The 23,023-nt window shown below is 40.1% G+C and overlaps 1 protein-coding gene across 2 annotated transcripts in view; it reads right to left on the reverse strand.

Annotated features, from left to right (window-relative positions):
* ICOSLG (inducible T cell costimulator ligand) overlaps positions 1–22,391 on the reverse strand; it is a 106,631-nt gene extending 84,240 nt beyond the window's left edge. Inside the window, exon 1 of one of the 2 annotated variants that reach the window (XM_063441798.1) lies at positions 22,365–22,389. The gene's annotated coding sequence lies outside the window, so the exon portion shown is untranslated. Of the gene's footprint in view, positions 1–22,364 lie in introns of both variants that reach the window. The other variant, XM_063441796.1, reaches the window with a different exon arrangement.
* Positions 22,392–23,023: the final 632 nt, after the last annotated feature.

Raw genomic sequence — 23,023 nt, forward strand, 5'->3', positions numbered from 1 at the left:
AGTTAATACATTATGCTGGTTAATGGCTAGTTAATACATTGTGCTGGTTAATGGCTAGTTAATACATAGCGCTGGTTAATGGCTAGTTAATACATAGCGCTGGTTAATGGCTAGTTAATACATCGTGCTGGTTAATGGCTAGTTAATACATAGCGCTGGTTAATGGCTAGTTAATACATAGCGCTGGTTAATGGCTAGTTAATACATTGTGCTGGTTAATGGCTAGTTAATACATAGCACTGGTTAATGGCTCGTTAATACATAGCGCTGGTTAATGGCTAGTTAATACATTGTGCTGGTTAATGGCTTGTTAATACATAGCGCTGGTTAATGGCTCGTTAATACATAGCGCTGGTTAATGGCTAGTTAATACATTGTGCTGGTTAATGGCTAGTTAATACATAGCGCTGGTTAATGGCTAGTTAATACATAGCACTGGTTAATGGCTCGTTAATACATAGCGCTGGTTAATGGCTAGTTAATACATTGTGCTGGTTAATGGCTTGTTAATACATAGCGCTGGTTAATGGCTCGTTAATACATAGCGCTGGTTAATGGCTCGTTAATACATAGCGCTGGTTAATGGCTAGTTAATACATTGTGCTGTTTAATGGCTAGTTAATACATAACACTGGTTAATGGCTAGTTAATACATTATGCTGGTTAATGGCTAGTTAATACATAGCGCTGGTTAATGGCTCGTTAATACATAGCGCTGGTTAATGGCTCGTTAATACATAGCACTGGTTAATGGCTCGTTAATACATAGCGCTGGTTAATGGCTAGTTAATAGATAGCACTGGTTAATGGCTCGTTAATACATAGCACTGGTTAATGGCTAGTTAATACAGAGTGCTGGTTAATGGCTAGTTAATACATTGTGCTGGTTAATGGCTAGTTAATACATAGCACTGGTTAATGGCTAGATAATACAGAGTGCTGGTTAATGGCTAGTTAATACATAGCGCTGGTTAATGGCTAGTTAATACATTGTGCTGGTTAATGGCTAGTTACTACATAGCGCTGGTTAATGGCTAGTTAATACATAGCACTGGTTAATGGCTAGTTAATACATAGCGCTGGTTAATGGCTAGTTAATACATTGTGCTGGTTAATGGCTAGTTACTACATAGCGCTGGTTAATGGCTAGTTAATACAGAGTGCTGGTTAATGGCTAGTTAATGCATTGTGCTGGTTAATGGCTAGTTAATACATAGCGCTGGTTAATTGCTAGTTAATACATAGCACTGGTTAATGGCTAGTTAATACAGAGTGCTGGTTAATGGCTAGTTAATGCATTGTGCTGGTTAATGGCTAGTTAATACATAGCGCTGGTTAATTGCTAGTTACTACATAGCGCTGGTTAATGGCTAGTTAATACATAGCACTGGTTAATGGCTAGTTAATACAGAGTGCTGGTTAATGGCTAGTTAATACAAGTCAGTCTCGAAACTTTAATGACTTGGAGAGGATCTGCAAAGAGGATTGGGACAAAATACCTCCTGAGATGTCTGCAAACCTGGTGGCCAACTACAAGAAACGTCTGACCTCTGTGATTGCCAACAAGGGTTTTACCACCAAGTACTAAGTCAAAGGGGTCAAATACTTATTTCACTCATTGACATTCAAATCAATTTATAACTTTTTTTGACATATGTTTTCCTGTTATTTTTGTTTTGTTATTCTGTCTCTCACTATAATACACCTACCATTAAAATTATAGACTGATCCTTTCTCTGTCAGTGGGCAAACGTTCAAAATCAGCAGGGGATCAAATACTTTTTTCTCTCACTGTAATACATAGTGCTGGTTAATGGCTAGTTAATACATTGTGCTGGTTAATGGCTAGTTAACATAGAAACATAGAATTTGACGGCAGATAAGAACCATTCGGCCCATCTAGTCTGCCCAATTTTCTAAATACTTTCATTAGTCCCTGACCTTATCTTATATCTAGGATAGCCTTATGCCTATCCCACGTATGCTTAAACTCCTTTACTGTGTTAACCTCTACCACTTCAGCTGGAAGGCTATTCCATGCATCCACTACCCTCTCAGTAAAGTAATACTTAACTAGTTAATACATAGCGCTGGTTAATGGCTAGTTAATACATAGCACCGGTTAATGGCTAGTTAATACATTGTGCTGGTTAATGGCTAGTTAATACATAGCGCTGGTTAATGGCTAGTTAATACATAGCGCTGGTTAATGGCTAGTTAATACATTGTGCTGGTTAATGGCTAGTTAATACATAGCGCTGGTTAATGGCTAGTTAATACATAGCGCTGGTTAATGGCTAGTTAATACATCGTGCTGGTTAATGGCTAGTTAATACATAGCGCTGGTTAATGGCTAGTTAATACATAGCGCTGGTTAATGGCTAGTTAATACATTGTGCTGGTTAATGGCTAGTTAATACATAGCGCTGGTTAATGGCTAGTTAATACATAGCACTGGTTAATGGCTCGTTAATACATAGCGCTGGTTAATGGCTAGTTAATACATTGTGCTGGTTAATGGCTTGTTAATACATAGCGCTGGTTAATGGCTCGTTAATACATAGCGCTGGTTAATGGCTAGTTAATACATTGTGCTGGTTAATGGCTAGTTAATACATAGCGCTGGTTAATGGCTAGTTAATACATAGCACTGGTTAATGGCTCGTTAATACATAGCGCTGGTTAATGGCTAGTTAATACATTGTGCTGGTTAATGGCTTGTTAATACATAGCGCTGGTTAATGGCTCGTTAATACATAGCGCTGGTTAATGGCTAGTTAATACATTGTGCTGTTTAATGGCTAGTTAATACATAGCACTGGTTAATGGCTAGTTAATACATTATGCTGGTTAATGGCTAGTTAATACATAGCGCTGGTTAATGGCTCGTTAATACATAGCGCTGGTTAATGGCTCGTTAATACATAGCACTGGTTAATGGCTCGTTAATACATAGCGCTGGTTAATGGCTAGTTAATAGATAGCACTGGTTAATGGCTCGTTAATACATAGCACTGGTTAATGGCTAGTTAATACAGAGTGCTGGTTAATGGCTAGTTAATACATTGTGCTGGTTAATGGCTAGTTAATACATAGCACTGGTTAATGGCTAGATAATACAGAGTGCTGGTTAATGGCTAGTTAATACATAGCGCTGGTTAATGGCTAGTTAATACATTGTGCTGGTTAATGGCTTGTTAATACATAGCGCTGGTTAATGGCTCGTTAATACATAGCGCTGGTTAATGGCTAGTTAATACATTGTGCTGTTTAATGGCTAGTTAATACATAGCACTGGTTAATGGCTAGTTAATACATTATGCTGGTTAATGGCTAGTTAATACATAGCGCTGGTTAATGGCTCGTTAATACATAGCGCTGGTTAATGGCTCGTTAATACATAGCACTGGTTAATGGCTCGTTAATACATAGCGCTGGTTAATGGCTAGTTAATAGATAGCACTGGTTAATGGCTCGTTAATACATAGCACTGGTTAATGGCTAGTTAATACAGAGTGCTGGTTAATGGCTAGTTAATACATTGTGCTGGTTAATGGCTAGTTAATACATAGCACTGGTTAATGGCTAGATAATACAGAGTGCTGGTTAATGGCTAGTTAATACATAGCGCTGGTTAATGGCTAGTTAATACATTGTGCTGGTTAATGGCTAGTTACTACATAGCGCTGGTTAATGGCTAGTTAATACATAGCACTGGTTAATGGCTAGTTAATACATAGCGCTGGTTAATGGCTAGTTAATACATTGTGCTGGTTAATGGCTAGTTACTACATAGCGCTGGTTAATGGCTAGTTAATACAGAGTGCTGGTTAATGGCTAGTTAATGCATTGTGCTGGTTAATGGCTAGTTAATACATAGCGCTGGTTAATTGCTAGTTAATACATAGCACTGGTTAATGGCTAGTTAATACAGAGTGCTGGTTAATGGCTAGTTAATGCATTGTGCTGGTTAATGGCTAGTTAATACATAGCGCTGGTTAATTGCTAGTTACTACATAGCGCTGGTTAATGGCTAGTTAATACATAGCACTGGTTAATGGCTAGTTAATACAGAGTGCTGGTTAATGGCTAGTTAATACAAGTCAGTCTCGAAACTTTAATGACTTGGAGAGGATCTGCAAAGAGGATTGGGACAAAATACCTCCTGAGATGTCTGCAAACCTGGTGGCCAACTACAAGAAACGTCTGACCTCTGTGATTGCCAACAAGGGTTTTACCACCAAGTACTAAGTCAAAGGGGTCAAATACTTATTTCACTCATTGACATTCAAATCAATTTATAACTTTTTTTGACATATGTTTTCCTGTTATTTTTGTTTTGTTATTCTGTCTCTCACTATAATACACCTACCATTAAAATTATAGACTGATCATGTCTTTGTCAGTGGGCAAACGTTCAAAATCAGCAGGGGATCAAATACTTTTTTCTCTCACTGTAATACATAGTGCTGGTTAATGGCTAGTTAATACATTGTGCTGGTTAATGGCTAGTTAACATAGAAACATAGAATTTGACGGCAGATAAGAACCATTCGGCCCATCTAGTCTGCCCAATTTTCTAAATACTTTCATTAGTCCCTGGCCTTATCTTATAGTTAGGATAGCCTTATGCCTATCCCACGCATGCTTAAACTCCTTTACTGTGTTAACCTCTACCACTTCAGCTGGAAGGCTATTCCATGCATCCACTACCCTCTCAGTAAAGTAATACTTAACTAGTTAATACATAGCGCTGGTTAATGGCTAGTTAATACATAGCGCTGGTTAATGGCTAGTTAATACATTATGCTGGTTAATGGCTAGTTAATACATTGTGCTGGTTAATGGCTAGTTAATACATAGCGCTGGTTAATGGCTAGTTAATACATAGCGCTGGTTAATGGCTAGTTAATACATTGTGCTGGTTAATGGCTAGTTAATACATAGCGCTGGTTAATGGCTAGTTAATACATAGCGCTGGTTAATGGCTAGTTAATACATTGTGCTGGTTAATGGCTAGTTAATACATAGCGCTGGTTAATGGCTAGTTAATACATAGCACTGGTTAATGGCTCGTTAATACATAGCGCTGGTTAATGGCTAGTTAATACATTGTGCTGGTTAATGGCTTGTTAATACATAGCGCTGGTTAATGGCTCGTTAATACATAGCGCTGGTTAATGGCTAGTTAATACATTGTGCTGTTTAATGGCTAGTTAATACATAGCACTGGTTAATGGCTAGTTAATACATTATGCTGGTTAATGGCTAGTTAATACATAGCGCTGGTTAATGGCTCGTTAATACATAGCGCTGGTTAATGGCTCGTTAATACATAGCGCTGGTTAATGGCTCGTTAATACATAGCGCTGGTTAATGGCTCGTTAATACATAGCACTGGTTAATGGCTCGTTAATACATAGCGCTGGTTAATGGCTAGTTAATAGATAGCACTGGTTAATGGCTCGTTAATACATAGCACTGGTTAATGGCTAGTTAATACAGAGTGCTGGTTAATGGCTAGTTAATACATTGTGCTGGTTAATGGCTAGTTAATACATAGCACTGGTTAATGGCTAGATAATACAGAGTGCTGGTTAATGGCTAGTTAATACATAGCGCTGGTTAATGGCTAGTTAATACATTGTGCTGGTTAATGGCTAGTTACTACATAGCGCTGGTTAATGGCTAGTTAATACATAGCACTGTTTAATGGCTAGTTAATACATAGCGCTGGTTAATGGCTAGTTAATACATTGTGCTGGTTAATGGCTAGTTACTACATAGCGCTGGTTAATGGCTAGTTAATACATAGCACTGGTTAATGGCTAGTTAATACAGAGTGCTGGTTAATGGCTAGTTAATGCATTGTGCTGGTTAATGGCTAGTTAATACATAGCGCTGGTTAATTGCTAGTTAATACATAGCACTGGTTAATGGCTAGTTAATACAGAGTGCTGGTTAATGGCTAGTTACTACATAGCGCTGGTTAATGGCTAGTTAATACATAGCACTGGTTAATGGCTAGTTAATACATTGTGCTGGTTAATGGCTAGTTACTACATAGCGCTGGTTAATGGCTAGTTAATACATAGCACTGGTTAATGGCTAGTTAATACATAGCGCTGGTTAATGGCTAGTTAATACATTGTGCTGGTTAATGGCTAGTTACTACATAGCGCTGGTTAATGGCTAGTTAATACAGAGTGCTGGTTAATGGCTAGTTAATGCATTGTGCTGGTTAATGGCTAGTTAATACATAGCGCTGGTTAATTGCTAGTTAATACATAGCACTGGTTAATGGCTAGTTAATACAGAGTGCTGGTTAATGGCTAGTTAATGCATTGTGCTGGTTAATGGCTAGTTAATACATAGCGCTGGTTAATTGCTAGTTACTACATAGCGCTGGTTAATGGCTAGTTAATACATAGCACTGGTTAATGGCTAGTTAATACAGAGTGCTGGTTAATGGCTAGTTAATACAAGTCAGTCTCGAAACTTTAATGACTTGGAGAGAATCTGCAAAGAGGATTGGGACAAAATACCTCCTGAGATGTCTGCAAACCTGGTGGCCAACTACAAGAAACGTCTGACCTCTGTGATTGCCAACAAGGGTTTTACCACCAAGTACTAAGTCAAAGGGGTCAAATACTTATTTCACTCATTGACATTCAAATCAATTTATAACTTTTTTTGACATATGTTTTCCTGTTATTTTTGTTTTGTTATTCTGTCTCTCACTATAATACACCTACCATTAAAATTATAGACTGATCCTTTCTCTGTCAGTGGGCAAACGTTCAAAATCAGCAGGGGATCAAATACTTTTTTCTCTCACTGTAATACATAGTGCTGGTTAATGGCTAGTTAATACATTGTGCTGGTTAATGGCTAGTTAACATAGAAACATAGAATTTGACGGCAGATAAGAACCATTCGGCCCATCTAGTCTGCCCAATTTTCTAAATACTTTCATTAGTCCCTGGCCTTATCTTATATCTAGGATAGCCTTATGCCTATCCCACGCATGCTTAAACTCCTTTACTGTGTTAACCTCTACCACTTCAGCTGGAAGGCTATTCCATGCATCCACTACCCTCTCAGTAAAGTAACACTTAACTAGTTAATACATAGCGCTGGTTAATGGCTAGTTAATACATAGCACCGGTTAATGGCTAGTTAATACATTGTGCTGGTTAATGGCTAGTTAATACATAGCGCTGGTTAATGGCTAGTTAATACATTATGCTGGTTAATGGCTAGTTAATACATTGTGCTGGTTAATGGCTAGTTAATACATAGCGCTGGTTAATGGCTAGTTAATACATAGCGCTGGTTAATGGCTAGTTAATACATTGTGCTGGTTAATGGCTAGTTAATACATAGCGCTGGTTAATGGCTAGTTAATACATAGCGCTGGTTAATGGCTAGTTAATACATTGTGCTGGTTAATGGCTAGTTAATACATAGCGCTGGTTAATGGCTAGTTAATACATAGCGCTGGTTAATGGCTAGTTAATACATTGTGCTGGTTAATGGCTAGTTAATACATTGTGCTGGTTAATGGCTAGTTAATACATAGCGCTGGTTAATGGCTAGTTAATACATAGCACTGGTTAATGGCTCGTTAATACATAGCGCTGGTTAATGGCTAGTTAATACATTGTGCTGGTTAATGGCTTGTTAATACATAGCGCTGGTTAATGGCTCGTTAATACATAGCGCTGGTTAATGGCTAGTTAATACATTGTGCTGTTTAATGGCTAGTTAATACATAGCACTGGTTAATGGCTAGTTAATACATTATGCTGGTTAATGGCTAGTTAATACATAGCGCTGGTTAATGGCTCGTTAATACATAGCGCTGGTTAATGGCTCGTTAATACATAGCGCTGGTTAATGGCTCGTTAATACATAGCACTGGTTAATGGCTCGTTAATACATAGCGCTGGTTAATGGCTAGTTAATAGATAGCACTGGTTAATGGCTCGTTAATACATAGCACTGGTTAATGGCTAGTTAATACAGAGTGCTGGTTAATGGCTAGTTAATAGATAGCACTGGTTAATGGCTCGTTAATACATAGCACTGGTTAATGGCTAGTTAATACAGAGTGCTGGTTAATGGCTAGTTAATACATTGTGCTGGTTAATGGCTAGTTAATACATAGCACTGGTTAATGGCTAGATAATACAGAGTGCTGGTTAATGGCTAGTTAATACATAGCGCTGGTTAATGGCTAGTTAATACATTGTGCTGGTTAATGGCTAGTTACTACATAGCGCTGGTTAATGGCTAGTTAATACATAGCACTGGTTAATGGCTAGTTAATACATAGCGCTGGTTAATGGCTAGTTAATACATTGTGCTGGTTAATGGCTAGTTACTACATAGCGCTGGTTAATGGCTAGTTAATACATAGCACTGGTCAATGGCTAGTTAATACAGAGTGCTGGTTAATGGCTAGTTAATGCATTGTGCTGGTTAATGGCTAGTTAATACATAGCGCTGGTTAATTGCTAGTTAATACATAGCACTGGTTAATGGCTAGTTAATACAGAGTGCTGGTTAATGGCTAGTTAATGCATTGCGCAATAAAATTAGTCCAAAAGGATTGGAGGGGGGGCAATTATATTAATAAGCTGGGGAAAGAAGAAATGAGATTTATTTTTAACTTTAACACTCTCATACCTAATGGTCTTAATGCAGATTTCGAAATATGTCATTTTTTATAACATCTTGTAGTATACCATATTTTAGTATATTAATATGGTATTTTTATTTTTAATTTTTATACAGCACGATTGGGACCCCAAGAGACTATACCAGAGTTGTATCTCTCTGAAAGTCTAATTTTATGTATATATGTCTGATACGTTGAATTTTAAGATCTAGTGTTATAGGATCCACATGGCTCAATATTTTTACTCTCTTTTTCTGTAATACGTTTTAGATTCCCCTTTTAGGAATTGCCCTTCCTTCTCTTCTCGATTACATTTCCCAGAAAGTTTTTATTAATTACTAATATTTTTATAAAGAAGATCTGAACTATTGTTAAGATAAGATAATTAATAATAGGCACACTTAGGAATATACTTTCCTTTATCTTTAAGGGTTTCTATAATGCTTTGCATTTCTGTTCATTTATATGTTCTATTTATGAATATATGTATCTGTTTGATTAATCTATTTTCACTTCTCTATGCACTTTATTTAAAACGAACATTTTATTCGATATTCCTACCGTTCACGGACTGAAAAACGAGAACAATAAAGTTTGTTGAATATGTGGAACGCATATGCGTTCCAACAACGATCCAGTTTACAGATCGCGGACCGGAAACACGTCATAGACGCGCGACCGGAAACGGGGAAAGCGCGCGAACACGGCAGTAAGCATCTCCCCGAGCAGATACATAAGGATACCTCCAAACAGGACACCATCAGCAACTGAGGAAGCCCAGGACTTGGGCGAAACGCGTTTTGCAAGTTTTTTTTTTTTACCCCCACAGAGGACTTTTATATTTCACCACAATCTTAGTGGATTTTATTGAGTTTGCTTTTTTGTTTGTATTATACATCACTACCTGCATTTTATTCATCTTCATTAAAAGGATTTAGTCCCTAACATTTGGTTGGTGTGGACATTCCTCCTTGAAACCGGTGAAGCACTATTTGCACTTTGGAAGGAAGTGGGATCCCTTCTAACTATCCCACAGGCATCTGGATTGAGCCATTTCCAATTGGCTCCCTCCTTGTGAGTACTAAAGAACTCTGTTTACGTTGTTTTTACTTGTACTGTATGATATTGCACTAGGTGCTTGTACACTTTTTTTATCTCCACAGTTATTCCATTTGTTTCCATACCATCGTCTTTTACCCTGAACCGAACTATTCCACCCATTGTATGTATATTATTTTGTGATTTTTGTGTGGATAGAGAGGTTACCACACGGGTGTTTTGAGTGTTTTGGTATCTATTTGGGTAACACGCTGTGACTCTATATTTTTATTTCTTCATAATGCATTGTGCTGGTTAATTGCTAGTTACTACATAGCGCTGGTTAATGGCTAGTTAATACATAGCACTGGTTAATGGCTAGTTAATACAGAGTGCTGGTTAATGGCTAGTTAATACAAGTCAGTCTCGAAACTTTAATGACTTGGAGAGGATCTGCAAAGAGGATTGGGACAAAATACCTCCTGAGATGTCTGCAAACCTGGTGGCCAACTACAAGAAACGTCTGACCTCTGTGATTGCCAACAAGGGTTTTACCACCAAGTACTAAGTCAAAGGGGTCAAATACTTATTTCACTCATTGACATTCAAATCAATTTATAACTTTTTTTGACATATGTTTTCCTGTTATTTTTGTTTTGTTATTCTGTCTCTCACTATAATACACCTACCATTAAAATTATAGACTGATCCTTTCTCTGTCAGTGGGCAAACGTTCAAAATCAGCAGGGATCAAATACTTTTTTCTCTCACTGTAATACATAGTGCTGGTTAATGGCTAGTTAATACATTGTGCTGGTTAATGGCTAGTTAACATAGAAACATAGAATTTGACGGCAGATAAGAACCATTCGGCCCATCTAGTCTGCCCAATTTTCTAAATACTTTCATTAGTCCCTGGCCTTATCTTATATCTAGGATAGCCTTATGCCTATCCCACGCATGCTTAAACTCCTTTACTGTGTTAACCTCTACCACTTCAGCTGGAAGGCTATTCCATGCATCCACTACCCTCTCAGTAAAGTAATACTTAACTAGTTAATGGCTAGTTACTACATAGCGCTGGTTAATGGCTAGTTAATACATAGCACTGGTTAATGGCTAGTTAATACAGAGTGCTGGTTAATGGCTAGTTAATGCATTGTGCTGGTTAATGGCTAGTTAATACATAGCGCTGGTTAATGGCTCGTTAATACATAGCGCTGGTTAATGGCTCGTTAATACATAGCGCTGGTTAATGGCTCGTTAATACATAGCACTGGTTAATGGCTTGTTAATACATAGCACTGGTTAATGGCTAGTTAATACATTATGCTGGTTAATGGCTAGTTAATACATTGTGCTGGTTAATGGCTCGTTAATACATAGCACTGGTTAATGGCTAGTTAATACATTATGCTGGTTAATGGCTCGTTAATACATAGCGCTGGTTAATGGCTCGTTAATACATAGCGCTGGTTAATGGCTCGTTAATACATAGCGCTGTTTAATAGCAGACAGTGTGGGCTATGGGCGGGCGGTACGTGACGTAGGTGCGTATGCAAGCGGCAGGACCGCGCGCTTTCACGGACCAGGAAGTGAGGCAGCGAAGCAAGCGAGGCAGCGAGGCAGTAAGGACGCCGAGCACAACGGCGTTGAAAAATTGAAGGCAGTGAGGCAACAATTTTGCTATGCGGTTGAGCAGCTGAAGGTCACTCAAAGCTGCTACAATGATGCAGTAAAGATGCTGAACTCAACGGAATTAAAAAAGGGATTGGGCTGACAAGGGCACATAAGACCGACTTTATAACCCTCAGTCTGCAGGTATTTATGTTTTATTAACAGAAGATTGATTTGGGCATTTTTTTTTTATGGGCATGTAAGCGGTCCCAGTGTGCATAAAAATAATACCTGTGAGTAAATACTTACTGACCTCCACCTCATACCTGAAAGGGACAACTACTTAAAGGGACAGCTATTTGAGATTTAAAGTCAAAACAAAAGGGAAAAAGAAAGGAAAAAAAGAGGGGAAAATAAGAAGGAAGGAGGGGAACGAAGTAAAGGGAAAAAGAGAAAAAGAAAAGAAAAAACAGAACCTTTTTAAATAAGAAAGGCTGGAGGAAAAGTGAAAGAAAAAATAAAATGTTAAGACATATGCTAAAGAAATATACAATAGCTTATCGTAAGCGGAGCCAAGTTTAATTTAAGAGTCCTGCCACTACACATGGCTCCTAAAAAAGAGAAAGCCCAAAGTATGGAGAAAAAGAAGGCAACAATTGGCACATTCTACTCACCAAGAATGGCACACACAGAACCAGAGAGGCCACGGAAATCTCTGCCCCCAGAAAGTGCTGAGCTCTCTGTCCATCAAATATCAAATATATCAGAGGATGACCTTCCACATCTGCCAAAAAACTCACAGGGATTGACGCAACAATTATTAACCCAAATGCTGGACAATCTACATAAAAAAATCATAACGGACATTGACCTTAACACTAAAGATCTTAGATCGGAAATTGCCATTCTTTCTGAGAAATTCTCAAGCCAAGCAAATATACTACAAAAAGTACAAGAGGAATACGAACAAATCAAAACATCTAACACACAGCTAGAGAAGAGATTGCATGACACTGAGATTAAAATGACAAACTTAGAAGATCGTTCCAGGAGAAACAATATAAGAGTCAGAGGCATACCAGAATCAATAACACAAGAAGATCTATATTCTTATCTGGACAGACGACAGACGTTGGGCCCTGAAACCTTTGAAAGATTCCATAGATTGTCCAGACCAAACGGAATTGACAAGTCCTACCCAAGAGATGTTATGATTTGCTTTTCTAGCTTTTGGATAAAAAATCTAATAATGCAGAAAATAAGGAACGGGACTCTAGACACCGAAGAATGGAGACACTTTGAAGTTTTTCAGGACTTATCTCAAAAGACAAGACAAGCAAGAAGAACCTTCTCAGAGGAAACGGCAATCCTTAGGAACATGGAGATAAGATATAAGTGGCTGTTCCCGAAGGCAATTATGGTCTTTTTTAAAGACCAAACATATATCTTCAGAGATAACACGGCACTAAAACAGAAAATGATAACTCAAATTGAATCTCCTCTCCTTTTTTTTTTTTTTTTCTCTTAGGGATTTTTGATACGGTGTAGAAACGGAAATGTTTTAGAGTGTCACCTCACCACATCACATATAGTGAAGAACAAGGATAGATTCACACTTAAAGTAATGATAATGGAGGAAGAGTCTAAAGTTATAACTTATATATATAGACACATAATTAAATTTAGCAGCACGAAATGAATGAAAAAGAGGTTCATAATACCCATAAATTTAGTAAATATTTTATAAAGGTTTTTTGATATGGTGTAGAAATGGAAATGTCTTAGAAATGTTATAGTTGACACTTATATAAGAAAAAGCAACTGAAAAATAAGGATAGATTCACATCTAAAGTAATGAATAGGGAGGAAGAGCTTAAAGTATAATTTATAAATATAGATACACAACTTAGGTGCACGAAATGAATGAAAGTGAGCTTCACAATATTCACAAGCTCAACAAATATTGTAGGAAAAGCGCACAAAAGGGAAAGTAAGGGAAAGAGAAAGGAGATTTGAAAAGGGAGAGGAGAGAGGAGGGGCAAGGAGGAGGAAAGGGAAAGACAATTTGAATATAAGAACATGATGATAGAGGAAGCCGTTTTAGATAAAATTAAAGTTATCAGCAGGGAGGAACCTGCAGATAGACCCCGGGGTTGATACTGTATATTATGGATAAAGGAAAATAATATTGTAATGTCTCTGAAAATGGAAAATGAAAGGGAAAAGAAGGGCAGAATTGGCTGAAGGGAAGAGAAAGAGAGAAAAACAAAGATAAAAATGCCTACTATCCTGGTCCAGGGTCCAATATGAAGACTTTATACAGAACTTCATATTATGGAATCAATGTTGCAATAGAAAGTTGGATGTTGAGCTTCTCCAGGAGGTTTAATACTATATGGCCGACTGGGGAAGGTATGAGTGGATTTGTGTATTGGATGCTACCTGAGGGGAGGCTAGAGGGGAAGTGGGTGTGGGGAGAGTTGCGGTAGGATGTCACTAAACATATTATCTATTAACGCAAGGGGCTTACATTCAGGACAGAAAAGAGGCTATCTGTATAAACTACTGATCGACAGTAAAACAGATATCGGTTTTGTTCAAGAAACACATTGGGTTAATTCTACTTCCAAACTATGGAATTATAAAAAATTTCCAGTGGTCCATAGATCTAATTTGGTAGGAAAGAATAAGAAAGGAGGGGGGGGCAATTTTCTTTTCAAGTAGCTTGAAATATGAGCTGATCTATGAGGAGGCTGACCCTGGTGGTAGGTTTCTCATAGTGATAGTTCGAATCAATGATATTTTGTACACTTTGGTAAATGTTTATGCTCCAAATCAACTTCCATATAGATTTCTGGGAAATCTGATGCAAAAGATTGACCGCGTATCGTCTGGAAGCCTAATTATCGGCGGGGATTTTAACTGCATTATAGATACTAAAATAGATAGGAACAGAACTAAGCCCGCATACAAAGATGACAATCAAAAAACAGGACCATCAATGATGCAGACTTTCTTAGCAAAAAACTGTTTATATGATTCCTGGAGAACATGCAATCCAGAGGAGCGAGATTATACGTTTTATTCAAACGTTCATCAGACATATACTAGAATCGACTATGTTTTGGTTAAAGCTGAAACTTTGGAGTGAGTTAATAAGGTGATAATTGGACCTATAACATGGTCCGACCATGCACCTGTAAGCTTAGTTATAAAAAATAATGCTGAATATAAACGTAGAGATAGATGGAGATTAAATGAAACCTTATTAAAATCAGAAATTAATGTAGAAGAACTGCGTACCCAGACTAGATAATTTTTTGAAACCAACGATACAGGGGATGTCTCCAATGCCATGTTATGGTGTACCTTCAAATCATATATGAGAGGATGTCTTATAAAACTGGGTGCTAACATAAAAAAAGAAGGGGAAAGAGCTGAATGAGCTTAATATTGATTTGGCAAAACAAGAACGCCTACATAAGCTTACTTTAGATCATAAAATTCTGGAGGATATCAAGGAGATTAGGAAAAAAATATTAGCAAGAACTCAAGAAAAAAATAATAAAGCAATGCTAATGTAACGGACCGTTTCAGCAGACAAGGGGTTAAAATCCGTTTAGGCGATATGCCCCTTTCTGAGAGACAGGCACAGCTACTGCAGAACACCAAACTCCCAAACTGGATACAAAATAGCACTCCAAACTGGAACCTCACGAATAGCTGCTAGCAGACGAACAGGAAAAGCAGACATCAGCTTACACTCCTGGCAATCAGTCTCCAACAGCATACAGTGAATCCCCCCAAGAACGAGACAAGGCTCCGTGTTGAGGGTCAAGCAGTGGTCTCAGGTCTGGAACACCCAGCCTGCTTTTTATTACAGTTGTGCACATACAGGACACACCCAGGGGGAGGCATAAAATAACCAATCAAGTAACAGTACAACCTAAACATCCCCTCCCCTCAGATAAGCAATTAACATAATTATTACATACAGTAAAAATACAGTTTCCACACATACTCGGTAACTTTAAAACCATACATCACATTCACATAAAATTACATATCCACAATCAATCCATTCAGGGGAACAACATATTAAAAAATGGCATGAATCAGACCAGGGGTTCAAAAGTTAGTAAAGTATCTTTTAAAACCCCTGTCAGCATGGCTAAATCACACAGGTTTTACAGAGGCCTCTATCCTGGAGACAATGGGGGGAAGTAATCCAATTATCCAGGGATAGAGGCAGACTCCATTGAGCACATGGTTACACAAAGACAGTAAAACACTTTAAAATACATAAAGTTACTTTTTATACATAATACACAGACATGTAACATATCCCCAGATAGCTGGGATCTATGGAGCTTTCCCATAGTCTTTCCCATAGTCTTTCATTATATGAATAGGCTCCATGGCATAGCTATCTGGGGGTATCACCGCTCACACAGGGCAAGTACCGAATGGCCTCACTGTGTTTAAAGGGCCAGAATGAGTGACATGCACTCTGTTAGGGCCGAATACGTTTTTTAAAAGGGCCCAATCTCCCAGGGACCATAATCACATGGCAAGAGGCTGGCAAGCAGTCCTCTCCAGGCCCAAGTGGCGAAGGGCACTTCGTCACAGTTAATATTAAAGCAGGGATGGTACTATGGAAATAACAAAACAGGGAAAAACCTTTCAAACAAATTAAAAAATAAAAATAAACTTCAATCTATAAACTATATAATAGCTGGAAATAAAAAACTTTTTTCACCAACTCAAATAGCTAATGCATTTGAAGACTATTACAAAAGTCTATATAATTTAAAATGTAATGAGCCATCCGTAGGGGAAACAAAGCAGTTCTTGGATAAACTGAGCCTGCCAAAAATATCTATGGAGAAATTAAATCAGTTAAACGCTCCATTCTCCATACAGGAGATTAGTAACACCATTAAAGCATTAACAGCGGGCAAAGCACCAGGTCCAGATGGCTTCTCATCAATTTGTTATAAAAAATTAAATGATATAATTTCCCCATACATATTAAAGACATTTAAAGAATTTGCCAACTATAAACCTATCCCATCGGAATTACTCCAGGCTTCTATAATGCCAATTCCTAAGGCAGATAAGGACCCAATATACACCTCGAATTACGGACCAATTTCTCTTATTAACTTGGACATTAAAATGTATTCTAGAATTTTGGCTGATAGACTCAAACAAAATATACCTGATATTGTACATTTAGATCAGAGTGGGTTCGTAGAGGGTAGGGGTACATCTGATAACATTAGGAAACTATTGAATGTTCTATATCATGTGGATCAAAGTTTGTCTCCCTTTGCCATGGTTACCCTCGATGCCAAGAAGGCCTTCGACCGGGTTAACTGGAAGTATTTGGAGGAGGTTTTGAAGGCCTTCGGTATAGAGGGTCTTTTCAAGGAGTGTACAATGGCGTTATATAAAGATCCTCAAGAGTTTCAGGATTTATGTTTCAATCAAAATGGTTCCCAATTAGAAATGGGACGCGGCAGGGATGCCCTTTGGCACCCCTGCTATATATCCTCTCTATAGAACCGTTGGCAGCGGCAATTAGACAGAATGATGACATCAGTGGGCTAAAAGTGAATAGTTTGGAGAACAAAATTGCACTTTATGCAGATGACGTTCTATTGACCCTTACAGACCCTATTAGATCTATCCCAGCCGTATTTCGTCTTATTAACGAGTATAGTAAATTCTCAGGTTATAAAATAAATATAAAGAAAACACAAATCCTGTGGAATTGTAAAAATTGCGGAACTTCTAAATGATAACAAAATATTGCCATTTCCAATGTTACAGTCTAAATATAACCTCCCTTCGAAGGAAATGTTTAACTACCTTAGAATAAAATCTTTTACTATGGGAAAAGTCCTTTCGGAAACTTCTCCAATTGACCAGTTCGTAGCATTCCATTACAAAAAAAAAAATAGCATCTAGATTTAACAAATTTATAAGAAGAACTCCATTTTTCATCCTCGGCTGAGGATTGGTTTTCGGGCTTATAATCAGTAAAAAGATATATATATGGGGTGAATATACAGGAAGTGTACTTCAAACTTGTATACCGTTGGTACCTGGTACCCACTCGCCTTCATAGATTTCAACCCACACTCCTACCAGATTGTTGGAGATGCGGCAGGGAGCTAGGCTCATTCTCCCACATCTGGTGGGACTGTGAGGAGCTGAAACCTATGAAAATAATCTTATCGGAACTGGTAGATTCTATTTTGAAGGTTGAAACTGTTATTACGCCTCAAATGTTCTTGTTCCACTTAGATTTGCCAAAAATCAATATGGCAATAAAAATTGTTATGGCTAGAAATTGGAGAAGTATGGGTTCGTTAAACTGGCAAGATATACGTATACAAATAGAATATCAATGCAGAATGGAAGCTGGGATAGCATTAAACAAGATATCCAGGGAGAAATATGATGAAGTTTGGGCCCCTTGGGCTAGATACCTTAACCGTAAAACTCAAACCCCCCCACCCCCCTATAGACAGCCACTTCTAGGTAGCAGTGAAATGTGAGATATAAGTAAGTAAGAGGAACGGCATCGTAGGTTATATCCTCTTTTTTAGTATGACTGTAGTTATAGCAGAACACGTGTAAATATATGAAATACGGTTCTAATACAAAACATGCATAATTATTTATTTTACTGTAATGTAATATACTGTACTGTGTTTCAAATTTATTTTTGAAAAAATGTATATGGATGAAATTTTTAAATTGAAAAATAAAGATTTATAAATATATATAAAAAATAAATAAATAGCAGACAGTGTGTATCATTAGATCCCGGGTTTCCCCCCCACCAGAGGCTGTGACATCAATGGGGATTTAATGGGGAAGTGATAACTGTGACTCACGGTCGCTCCGGTGTAGACAATCTGAATGAAATTATTGCGGGGGAGCCCAGTGTATGCTTGCAGTATGTGTAGGTAAATCACAAAGCTCCACAGCAATAAAACTCACACTCTGCACGAAATACAGCTCTAAATATCACTAGGACAAATAACCATAACCACCGCGCACAAAAATTCACAATAGCTCAGTGTGTTATACAGAGACAGGGTGTTATACAGAGACAGGGTGTTATACAGAGACTGTGTGTTATACAGAGACGGGGTGTAAGAGTCGCTCAGTGTGTTATACAGAGACTGTGTGTTATACAGAGACAGGGTGTTATACAGAGACTGTGTGTTATACAGAGACGGGGTGTTATACAGAGACTGTGTGTTATACAGAGACAGGGTGTAAGAGTCGCTCAGTGTGTTATACAGAGACTGTGTGTTATACAGAGACAGGGTGTTATACAGAGACTGTGTGTTATACAGAGACAGGGTGTTATACAGAGACAGGGTGTTATACAGAGACTGTGTGTTATACAGAGACAGGGTGTTATACAGAGACAGGGTGTTATACAGAGACTGTGTGTTATACAGAGACGGGGTGTTATACAGAGACAGGGTGTTACTGTCGCTCAGTGTGTTATACAGAGACAGGGTGTTAGTGTCGCTCAGTGTGTTATACAGAGACAGGGTGTTACTGTCGCTCAGTGTGTTATACAGAGACTGTGTGTTATACAGAGACGGGGTGTTAGTGTGGCTCAGTGTGTTATACAGAGACTGTGTGTTATACAGAGACAGGGTGTAAGAGTCGCTCAGTGTGTTATACAAAAACTGTGTGTTATACAGAGACAGGGTGTAAGAGTCGCTCAGTGTGTTATACAGAGACAGGGTGTAAGAGTCGCTCAGTGTGTTATACAGAGACAGGGTGTAAGAGTCGCTCAGTGTGTTATACAGAGACTGTGTGTTATACAGAGACAGGGTGTAAGAGTCACTCAGTGTGTTATACAGAGACTGTGTGTTATACAGAGACGGGATGTAAGAGTCGCTCAGTGTGTTATACAGAGACAGGGTGTAAGAGTCGCTCAGTGTGTTATACAGAGACAGGGTGTAAGAGTCGCTCAGTGTGTTATACAGAGACTGTGTGTTATACAGAGACAGGGTGTAAGAGTCGCTCAGTGTGTTATACAGAGACAGGGTGTAAGAGTCGCTCAGTGTGTTATACAGAGACAGGGTGTAAGAGTCGCTCAGTGTGTTATACAGAGACTGTGTGTTATACAGAGACGGGATGTAAGAGTCGCTCAGTGTGTTATACAGAGACTGTGTGTTATACAGAGACGGGGTGTTAGTGTCGCTCATTGTGTTATACAGAGACGGTGTAAGAGTCGCTCAGTGTGTTATACAGAGACTGTGTGTTATACAGAGACAGGGTGTTAGTGTCGCTCAGTGTGTTATACAGAGACAGGGTGTAAGAGTCGCTCAGTGTGTTATACAGAGACGGGGTGTTAGAGTCACTTAGTGTGTTATACAGAGACTGTGTGTTATACAGAGACGGGGTGTTAGTGTGGCTCAGTGTGTTATACAGAGACTGTGTGTTATACAGAGACGGGGTGTTAGTGTCGCTCAGTGTGTTATACAGAGACAGGGTGTAAGAGTCGCTCAGTGTGTTATACAGAGACGGGGTGTTAGAGTCACTCAGTGTGTTATACAGAGACTGTGTGTTATACAGAGACAGGGTGTAAGAGTCGCTCAGTGTGTTATACAGAGACAGTGTGTTATACAGAGACGGGGTGTTAGTGTCGCTCAGTGTGTTATACAGAGACAGGGTGTAAGAGTCGCTCAGTGTGTTATACAGAGACTGTGTGTTATACGGAGACAGGGTGTAAGAGTCGCTCAGTGTGTTATACAGAGACTGTGTGTTATACAGAGACAGGGTGTTAGTGTGGCTCAGTGTGTTATACAGAGACGGGGTGTTAGTGTCGCTCAGTGTGTTATACAGAGACTGTGTGTTATACAGAGACAGGGTGTAAGAGTCGCTCAGTGTGTTATACAGAGACTGTGTGTTATACAGAGACAGGGTGTAAGAGTCGCTCAGTGTGTTATACAGAGACTGTGTGTTATACAGAGACAGGGTGTTAGTGTGGCTCAGTGTGTTATACAGAGACGGGGTGTTAGTGTCGCTCAGTGTGTTATACAGAGACTGTGTGTTATACAGAGATGGGGTGTTAGTGTGGCTCAGTGTGTTATACAGAGACTGTGTGTTATACAGAGACGGGGTGTTAGTGTCGCTCAGTGTGTTATACAGAGACAGGGTGTAAGAGTCGCTCAGTGTGTTATACAGAGACGGGGTGTTAGAGTCACTCAGTGTGTTATACAGAGACTATGTGTTATACAGAAACAGGGTGTAAGAGTCGCTCAGTGTGTTATACAGAGACTGTGTGTTATACAGAGACGGGGTGTTAGTGTCGCTCAGTGTGTTATACAGAGACAGGGTGTTACTGTCACTCGGTGTGTTATACAGAGACGGGGTGTTACTGTCACTCGGTGTGTTATACAGAGACGGGGTGTTACTTTCGCTCAGTGTGTTATACAGAGACTGTGTGTTATACAGAGACAGGGTGTAAGAGTCGCTCAGTGTGTTATACAGAGACAGTGTGTTATACAGAGACGGGGTGTTACTGTCGCTCAGTGTGTTATACAGAGACTGTGTGTTATACAGAGACGGGGTGTTAGTGTCACTCAGTGTGTTATACAGAGACGGGGTGTTACTGTCACTCAGTGTGTTATACTGAGACAGGGTGTAAGAGTCGCTCAGTGTGTTATACAGAGACGGGGTGTTACTGTCACTCGGTGTGTTATACAGAGACGGGGTGTTACTGTCGCTCAGTGTGTTATACAGAGACTGTGTGTTATACAGAGACAGGGTGTAAGAGTCGCTCAGTGTGTTATACAGAGACGGGGTGTTACTGTCACTCAGTGAGTTATACAGAGACGGGGTGTTACTGTCACTCAGTGTGTTATACAGAGACGGGGTGTTACTGTCACTCAGTGAGTTATACAGAGACGGGGTGTTACTGTCACTCGGTGTGTTATACAGAGACAGGGTGTTAGTGTCGCTCAGTGTGTTATACAGAGACGGGGTGTTACTGTCGCTCAGTGTGTTATACAGAGACGGGGTGTTAGTGTCACTCAGTGTGTTATACAGAGACGGGGTGTTAGTGTCACTCAGTGAGTTACACAGAGACGGGGTGTTAGTGTCGCTCAGTGTGTTATACAGAGACGGGGTGTTACTGTCACTCAGTGTGTTATACAGAGACGGGGTGTTACTGTCACTCGGTGTGTTATACAGAGACAGGGTGTTAGTGTCGCTCAGTGTGTTATACAGAGACGGGGTGTTACTGTCGCTCAGTGTGTTATACAGAGACGGGGTGTTAGTGTCACTCAGTGTGTTATACAGAGACGGGGTGTTAGTGTCACTCAGTGAGTTACACAGAGACGGGGTGTTAGTGTCGCTCAGTGTGTTATACAGAGACGGGGTGTTACTGTCACTCAGTGTGTTATACAGAGACGGGGTGTTAGTGTCACTCAGTGTGTTATAAAGAGACTGTGTGTTATACAGAGACAGGGTGTAAGAGTCGCTCAGTGTTTTATACAGAGACGGGGTGTTACTGTCACTCAGTGAGTTATACAGAGACGGGGTGTTACTGTCACTCAGTGAGTTATACAGAGACGGGGTGTTACTGTCACTCAGTGAGTTATACAGAGACGGGGTATCTCCCTCAGTGTGTTATACAGGGGCGGGGTGTTATACAGAGACAGGGTGTTCGTCTCCCCTGGTACTCCCTCCTGCAGTCGTGGGCTGTTTTTGGGAAGTGATGCTCAGTGCAGTGAGTGGGGGTGGGGTGCGGAGAGCTCAGATTAAGTAACATGGTCTCAGCCTCCGCCACGAGAGCTCTGTTAGGAGCCCCGGGGGCCACACTCCCCAATTTACTGCACCATAGTGAGACTGAACCTGCCATTATAGGGGGGATATAGAGAGTTCCAGCACAGCGGATTCTAACTCCCAGCGGGGAAGGACTCCCAGCCGAACGAATTCTCACTCCCAGCAAGGAAGGACTCTGAGCAGAGCGGATTCTCACTCCCAGCCGAGCCGATTCTCACTCCCAGCCGAGCAGATTCTCACTCCCAGCCGAGCGGATTCTCACTCCCAGCAGCGCAGATTCTCACTCCCAGCAGAGCGGATTCTCACTCCCAGCTGAGCGGATTCTCACTCCCAGCCGAGCGGATTCTCACTCCCAGCAGAGGAGATTCTCACTCCCAGCCGAGCGGATTCTCACTCCCAGCAGCGCAGATTCTCACTCCCAGCAGAGGAGATTCTCACTCCCAGTGGGGAAGGACTCTCAGCAGAGCGGATTCTCACTCCCAGCCGAGCGGATTCTCACTCCCAGCTGAGCGGATTCTCACTCCCAGCCGAGCGGATTCTCACTCCCAGCAGAGCGGATTCTCACTCCCAGCCGAGCGGATTCTCACTCCCAGCAGAGGAGATTCTCACTCCCAGCCGAGCGGATTCTCACTCCCAGCAGCGCAGATTCTCACTCCCAGCAGAGGAGATTCTCACTCACAGTGGGGAAGGACTCTCAGCAGAGCGGATTCTCACTCCCAGCCGAGCGGATTCTCACTCCCAGCTGAGCGGATTCTCACTCCCAGCCGAGCGGATTCTCAATCCCAGCCGAGCGGATTCTCACTCCCAGCAGAGGGGATTCTCACTCCCAGCAGAGCGGATTCTCACTCCCAGCAG

The sequence above is a fragment of the Pelobates fuscus genome, chromosome 1 (assembly GCF_036172605.1).
Source record: "Pelobates fuscus isolate aPelFus1 chromosome 1, aPelFus1.pri, whole genome shotgun sequence".
In the NCBI taxonomy this organism is placed as follows: domain Eukaryota; kingdom Metazoa; phylum Chordata; class Amphibia; order Anura; family Pelobatidae; genus Pelobates; species Pelobates fuscus.